Source organism: Amaranthus tricolor, chromosome 1 (assembly GCF_026212465.1).
Source record: "Amaranthus tricolor cultivar Red isolate AtriRed21 chromosome 1, ASM2621246v1, whole genome shotgun sequence".
NCBI lineage: Eukaryota > Viridiplantae > Streptophyta > Magnoliopsida > Caryophyllales > Amaranthaceae > Amaranthus > Amaranthus tricolor.
This window is the reverse complement of record NC_080047.1, coordinates 38,621,101-38,630,116: the sequence shown is the minus strand read 5'-3', so window position 1 is coordinate 38,630,116 and position 9,016 is coordinate 38,621,101.

Here is a 9,016-nt window from a genome sequence, read left to right as displayed (position 1 = left end):
TTCCTCAACACGTTTATATATATTTGTAAATAGTTCAAATTGAATATGTTAATAGTTAAATTATGACACATAAATTGACAATTGATGTTTTATGATCTAACTCAATTTTGAACGTATAAACTTTAATTATCATTTTCAAAATAAGTATTTCAAAAGTCTATAAAGATATTGTATAGGACTATAGGTTTTAGTTCAAATTGAATATATTAATAGTTAAATTATGACATACAATTTGACAATGATGTTTCATAATCTAACTTAATTTTGAACTTCTAATCTTTAATTATCAATTTAAAAATAAGTATTCAAATTGTATAGATATATTGTATAGCATTTAGTTCAAATTTAATATGTTAATAGTTTTAACACTATTATTAATAATTTTATTGACCATTCATTTGTTGTTTGAAATTTATCCATGGAATGATAAGAATAATACCATTTTATATAACTTCATTTTAATATTGTGAAACATAACCATATTTAGGTAGAAATTGATCAATTTAACGTCGAAAGTGATCACTTATAGGTTCAAATTGAAATTTTTTTACTTTAATTGATATGTTTAAGTATTACTTTACGTTGAAATTGATACCTTTAAGGTCAAAATTGATAAATGTCAAAAAAAAAACAAGGAAAACGTGTGATGTTGTTACACACGCGAATTGGGCCGGCCCACTCTTGGTCTCAATTTGAGACGGTCTCAGCCAAGGTTTGGTGCCAAAAAAATTGGAAGTTGTAAATGAAAAGGGCTATTTATAGCAGTCCGCGAATAGAGTATACAAAGAGGTGTTTTAGCTATTAGTTATTGTTTTTTTAATTGGTTTGTTGATCAATTGGAAATATTGGTTATTTTTGTTGGTTTTTAAAATAGCTGAAAAGGCAGCTGTTTATAGAAATGTTTTGTAAATTTAGGTATTGCTTGTTGGTTGTTTATCAAATAAAAAGTGGCTCAACAAGCCAAAAGCCAACAAAAAAGTAATTGAACCATTGGAGTAGCTTTTTTATTTTAAGCTTAAAAGTCAGCTGATGTAAAAGTCATTTTTGCTATTTGACCAACCAACAAGTTAAAAGGCCAAAAATCAATCAAAACCTAAACAAAAAGCTACAAACCAAACACCCAAAAGACTGAAAGAAAAATGCTCCACTTCGGATTCTCGATTATTTTGTCCTATTTGTAAATGACATAAAAATTAAAAAGTTGAATATCTTAAGTTAAGTAACAGAATATTCAAAAAACATAAATAAAGTAAAAAGTAAAATAGCGGTGTTATGTTTAAAATAAATATCGCAAAACTTCATACAACAGACTAAAATGAAATTTGCAAAAATATACTTTCTCCGTTTCTCTATACTTGTTATATTTGACTTTTTGCGCAATTTAATGTATTATTTGATCATTCATATATTGAACTATACATATCTAAAAATTATAAAAAGTTAATATTATAAAAGTATGCGATTTGACGATTCGAATAAGGTCTCAGTTGATTATATTTTTTCTTACACATTAACCGTCCGGTGATTATTTGGAGGAAGTATTAGAAAGTAATATTAATGGAGTGATTGATTTTGATTCTTAGATTGACTAATTGTTCTCAATTCTCACGTTCCTCAGGTATACCTCATCTATGAAGTAATCATCTTCTTTGAAGCATATAACGAATGCCATTATAAACTAGAGTAGTCAGACGCGGCACATTCAACCCTCATAAAACAAAGTCTCGTACTTCCTAAATTACTTGCAAGTTGTAACATTAAATTTATTATACTATTCACATATTATTATTAAATTATAATTCATTTTTAATTTATAAGTTTAAGTGTACTTGAGTAAATTTTTAATTTGATTTGTTTCATTGTATAGATTACTTATTTTATTTATTATACATAGTTAGAGATATTAATGATTGAATTTCTATATATTAAACTGTATGAAAATGCAAATATTTCAAGTATTTTAGAACAGGAAAAGTATATATTGCTCCATAAAACTCTTTATAATTCATTGATTGAGTGTAGCTCAATTGGTGACATGTTTTCATGTGATATTATTATTGGTTAGCAATTTAAACCCTACAAGTGTAAAATATTAGTTCTTATTTTACCAGTAATAGTTGATGAAGGGTCTTAATTAGGGAAGACCATTGGTTGGATCCAGACCTTAATTTTTTTAGTGGACCCATATCTATAAATTTTGGACCCAAACCGTTAGATCTGGCGGGTCTAGGTCTGGATATGTGTCCAACACATTTTTTATTTTTGAAAAACTTTAAAAATTATATTTTACAAATTTCGTTAATTCGTATAAAATTATTTAAACATTTTCAACTAACAAGGATCTTCTAATATTTTATGGAGTATTAATTAAGCGACTAAATATATGAGGTTTTCTAACATTCAAGTTCTTAAAACGATATATTTTATCAAGTCTTTCAATTTTTTAAACACACATACAAGGATTACATTTTAAATTACATAAACCAACAAAGCAGATTACACAATATTCCAACATATAACTAAGATCCAAATCAAACAATTTTTTTGAGGTAAAGGTCCAAATCAAACAATTAAATACACATAATAGTTAATATATCTTTTTTTCAAAAAAATAGATATAAAAGGGTTTATGGTCTAGATTTGAGTCGAATCTATATCTCAAAAGTGTGGACCTAAACTCAGACTCGGACCTGGACCTTAGGGTCATGGACCCAAATCCGATTCGACCCTTAGGGTCCAAATAACTAAGTAAATGTCTATTTTGCTTTATTTTTTTCCTTATCCATACGTAGGAATGGCAACAGGTCGGATCTGAATCGGTCGTTTTCATAAGTAAGATCTGGATACCTAGATTTGAATCCAAATCCGCAAATCTAAATTTTTAGGACCTAGATCTGGACCATAGATATTGCGGATCTAGGTAATGTTTGGCCAAGCTTTTACAACAACTTCTGCAACAGAAAAGCCAAAATTTGGCTAAACACTGTGTTTTTAAGATGTTGAAACAATTTTAAAAACAGCTAAAACCAACTCCTATAAGGGTGAAGAGAAGAAGCTACAAATTATAATTTCTCCTCCCAACTTCTGAAAGAACTCCATACTTCTTTCTCCATATCTTCCTCCAAAAATCAAAATTATTTATTGTATAATTACTTCATTGTATAATTATTTATTTGTCATCACAACCAACATCCCAATTATTTTAAGTAATTCTACGCTTATTGAATATTATGAGATCAAATTACATTAAAATTTCATGTATGTTTTATCTTTAAATTTATTAACACATATATATATATTTTTCTATACAATAAATTGTCAAATTTGGAATTTATTTTTATTTTCAATTACTTTAGCGTATTTGAATTTTTTTTTTCTAACATTACAGTGATTATTTTTTAGTGTATGCTATATGTTTTTGGATGTTTCTCTTAAATTTGATGCTTTGTGACTTAAGTCGATTATTTTTTAATGTATGCTATATGTTTTTCTATCATATAACCAACATTAACTTTAAGTAAACATATGGGAAAAAAGGTCAAATACACAAATTATTGTTGTTTCCCAAAAACTATTTTTAAAAATATAAGGCCAAATACTTTTGTTTTTAAAAAGTATTTTTCTAAAAACAGTTTCTACAGAATCACTTTTAGGAAACAAAAGTTGATTTACAAAAGTTAGGCCAAACATTTTTTGATATACCATGAGCAAGTACTAAGATAATTCCAAGCATCCCCCGCCATGATTAGGGCTGCACACGGTCCGGTCTGGCCTGGTTTGACAGAAAAATCAGACCAGACCAGAAATTCCGGTCTGGAAATTTTTCAGACCAGACCAAACCAGTCAAAAGACCAGACCGGATCAGACCAGACCGTTCTAGAACGGTCTGGTCTGGTCTGATCTGGTCTACGGTTTTTTTTTTTTTTAAAATTTTTTTTAATTGAGTGAGAATCTAAGATAAACGATAATCTGTAAACAAAATACATCATCAAATCCAAAATACATCATCATCAAATACATCAGCAATATCCTCCATCAAATACATCATCAAAATACATCAGCAATAGCAACTTGCCGACTTCATCCATTTAATCTATTTAGTCTACAAACGAGTAATACCAACATATTAACATTCAACATATCAAACGAGTAATACCAACAAGTTTAACATTCAACATATTATACGCTTTAAGAATCTAACTAACTCAAATTTTTCTAACTCACTTCCATTTCAATCTCAATTTACAGATATACCTCTATAGGAAGTATATATGATACAGTTCCAAATAAGTTTCTGTGTATTAGTGATTCCTTCAGCAGTAAAATGGAATGTAGGCCAGCGCACATGCTTGCAGACGGAAGATTAGAAAGAGCTGGGAGAGCAAGGAAATCTACACATGGGTCTCACAGAGTCACAGTAATCATCAAAACAGCCCATATCCAATAATCATCAAAACAGAAGAATAGAAGATATCCAGTAATTCATAAACCACTTCAAAGCAATGCAAAAACTGAAGTTATGTCGAAGAATAGAAGATTCAAAGCAATTTATAATTAACAATAAAAAATTAGTTATGTCGAAGAAGAACTGGTGGATGAAACAAAAACCCTAAAAATCAAAAACTGATAAAAAAACCCTAAAAATCAAAAAAAATCAACCAATATACTTACATTACGAGATTCTACACTTGATTTCGTGGTGAATGGTGAGATTGGAGAATGAAGATTGGAGGAGGAGCGTCGAAGCCTCGAAGAACCACAGAAGTAGAGGCGTCTTTGAAGGAGGTCGTTTGAAGGAGGTCGACTGTCGATGGGTTGAAGCTTGAAGAGTTGAAGGAAGCGAGGTGAGGCGACTGTACTCAGACCTGGGCTGGCTGGGGAGGAGGCGAGGAAGAGAGGAGAATGGGAGAAGGAAGCAACTTTTGCCTTTTCGTAATTGACGGCAGCAGGATTAGGAAATGCAAATGTGAAATGAGGATACAGGAATCAGGATAACCCTAATCCCTAAATCCTAATATTAGAGTTTATTACGGTTTATTGGTCCGGTTTGGTCTACAAATTTAAAAACCGGACCGGACCGTAAACCGTTTTTAAAAAAAAAAAACCAGACCAGACCATTCAGACCGTAGACCAGACCAAATACTTAAATTACGGTTTGGTTTACGATTTAGACCAAACCCCTAGCCATGATTAGAGCATGAATAAACTCAGTGCTAGCGCCTAGCGATTCTTTACTAATTGAAATTGAGCAAGTAAGTTTCCCATCAAATAATGAGGAAGAGGAAAACACAATTCATGTGCATAGAAAATAAAAATGAAAAATTCGTAGTGGTCAAAATTTAATTGGGTAAAAGAATTGTCCATTGTAACTGCATTAGAAAGGATCAAAAGCATTTTGCAGTAAGCTGCTACCAATTTATTACTAGAGCACACGCAATTAATAGTAAATAGTAAATACAGCACATATCTAAAGGTACTTTTATAATAAAAACAAGTTTTAAGGAATTCACGAGTTCAGGTTTGAGTATTTTTGTGAAACCCAAATTTGAATTCGTGATCCAGACCTAATCTGGATCTAACGGAGCCAAATTTTTAGGAGCTAGACCCGCAAAAACTGTTGAACATTTAGAATATATAAACCTAAATTTGTATATACTACATACTTAGTATAGTGGTGAGACTTAAATAAATATATTATAAGTCCAAATTAAATGCCTCAAAGAATTTGATGAATTATTACTTTGATTCATAAGTTTTGTTTGATGAATCATTACTTTGATTCATAAGCTTTGTTTGGTGAAATATTACTTTGTTTCATAGGCTTTGCTTGGTGAAACATTACTTTGTTTCATAAGCTTTGCTTGGTGAAAAAGCTTTGTTTGGTGAAACACTTTTGTTTCAAAAGGAGGTATTGTTTCATGCATAGCTCTATAAATAGAGGTTGCATGCCAAGGGACATTCCATCCCATCTCCATATCATTTCTTATTTCTCCCTTATGAATACTTCCATTCTTGTTCTTCCTTTCATGAGATAATATTGAGAGAGTAATTAACTCTCAATATCATCAAAGTTCTTAATTCACCACAACACTTGTATTTACTATTGCAATTTCCTTGTGCTAGGATTTTATTGTGTAGATTGTATCTCATTATGAATTTCATTTATCATCCCAAGCACCTTTGTGGGAGAAATATCACAATAGGAAAGTGCATGAACGCCTTCTACTCATATCAAGTTTCCGAGCGACTTCTTTGATTGTTGCAACCATATCTTCATCGTCTCCTTAGTGATTCAACAAGAGTTCAAAGCCATATACAAAGGATTACAAATAGTGTAGATGTATCTTGTAAGTAACACATATTTGTAATACATCATTATTTTAATAAAAACGAATTCGGGTCGAGTTAAGGATCCATTGCCATCCCTACCCATACGCTATAGAAGTACTTCATTAACTTTTACTCCTATCTTTTTAGAAGTTGTAATGGTCTTTTTCATATAAAGATACCAATTTCTTAATTCATGTGTAAAACCCTTATCGCCTTTCATCATCGTACAAAGTGTATTTCACTAATAGAAATTATGATCAAACCTTAGGGAGGGATTAAAAAACGACAATCCATACCCATAAAAAAGGATGCGGCCAAAGACTCGGCTCAAGAAAGACGCCCAAATAAATAGATTTCTACAACGAGAAAAAATTAGTGAAGCGTAACTCGCAAGTCTGCATCTTACAACATAAGTTGGGTCATTAACTTTATTTCAAAAAAAGATAAAAGATAAATAAATAAGTAAATGAGTAAATTAGTGGTCATGTAAACAGGCAAAGAACAAGGACATTAACATGTAAGTGATCAGAATAGTATCACAAGTCTAACACACAAATTATGCGCCTCCGAGTAGACTAATCACTACTTTGGTCCTCAAAAAGTTGTCACGTTCTCCTAAGTTTTCATCGACTTCTCTTATCCTCCATTATGATGTTTTTGTTCCTTCTCACGGGAGCATCAATAGTTTTTCTTTACACATGTTCAAACCAACTCAATATATTTTCACGCATATTTGCAGAAAGAGGGGCAACCCCTAGTTTCTCTATACAATGTCGAATTATGATTTCTATCTATCATTATGTGACCGCACACCAACCTCAACATTCGCATTTCTACAACTACCATCTTATGTTCAAAAAGCTTCTTTACGGACCAACATTATTTCTCATACAACACAACATGCATGATTGCAATTCGATAAATTTCCCTTTTAATCTAATTGGAGACTTCTTATCTTAAAGCTTCCTGTTACCGCTCGCCAAGTTGGGATTTTGTGACTTGAACCAATTGCAAGATCATGAAGAAGATGAATCAATTGTGGGTCAAAAATTTTGGATGCGCGGGGTGCGGAGAAGCTTTTGTCTTGGAATAGCCTGGAGCACATGTAGCGGAGTTCTACGCGGGGTGCGGAGCAGTGCGTTTTGTGCGAGATTTAGTTTTTCCAGGTTCTTTTGATAGGTTATGCATTGAGCCTTGTGGTTTTGGCAAGGTTGGTAGCCGTTTTTGTGGAGTCACCTGAACCTCCAACATATGAGCACGTTGTAGAGTATAGTGGGCGGATGTAATGGCTTGGTACAACTTTACGTATGAACAGAATATGGGAACTATTGTATAGACTGGTAGTGTTACTTAGCTTAATTATATCACCTCATTTTGAGGCTGAGTCGGTCTACATATCTAGAGTTACGGTTCAGTGTTTGAAGTATGCTGTGATGTGTACTTGTTTTGCACATGCTAGAAGTGTCATTTGCAGGTTTGTGACTCAACCTGGGTAGGGGCACTGGCAGGTAGAGATTTGTTCTCTCTACGGTTTTCTTGGATCAGCTGTTGTGTTTCTTATGTACGGGAATGATGTTAGGTGTTTAGTTACATCAATTGAAGCTTGGGTTGTCTTCGCTGAGTTTGATTGTGTTATGATCTCGGTGATGGTTCTTTGTGATCAACCTTGGTTGGCTTTTGTGTACTGTGATTGTTTGTTTAGTGACCAGGTACTTGATGTTCGGGAGAAGCACAATGTGGTCAGATTTCATTCGGAATGTACGTACATGAAGATAAAGGTAAAGAAGGTAGGATGATCTGACAGTTCTAGTAGATTCTTTACTATGCTGGATTCATTAGCACAGGCCCTTAGGGGCAGTGTGAGGGAGCTCACAGGTGGAGGTGTGCATAACCTCAAGGCGGAGCTAGCCTCGTGGACTCGTGATGCAGGTGGAGCATTATGAGTGACTTGTGATGCTAGTTGAGCACTATGAGTGTTTATACTTGGAAACAAGTATGTGATGGGTCTTAGATGAAGACTTATTGGGATGGGTCTTGGTTGGAGACTTATCGGGATGTATGGCTTATGTTTGAGCCTTGCATCCGTTTTTGGCTTGAGAATGGTTTTGTTTTATTGTGGTTTAATGAGGTAGTGGTTGACTACGGGTACTCGTCAAGGTGGAGATTGTTGGGATTTTGTGACTCGAACCAAGTTCAAGATCATGAAGAAGATCAATCAAATGTGGGTCAAAAATGTTGGATTCGCGGGGCGCAGATGTAATATTTGAGAAATTAATAAATTAAGAGGAGTGAATTTAAGAGATTTGCTTGTACGAGAATGACCTTAAATATATATATATATATATATATATATATATATATATATATATATATATATATATATATATATATATATATATATATATATATATATATTCTTAACTTTCTTTTTCTCTTTTCCTTTCTTTAATTCCTCTCTCTCAGGCGATGGAACCAACGAAATATCACACATTCATCTTCTTCCTCTGAGTTCTTTTTGCATTTTTCCTCTGAATTCTTCCTCTGAATTCCTCCTCTGATTTTCGCAAGAAGAACAACAGTTGTCCGTCTTCTCTGTCTTCGATTATCAAAGGAAGTGCAACAATGGCTCTTGCTCCTTGATTCTGATTTTCGAAGAACAGAACCCTTCTTTTTCCCTCTGATTTCT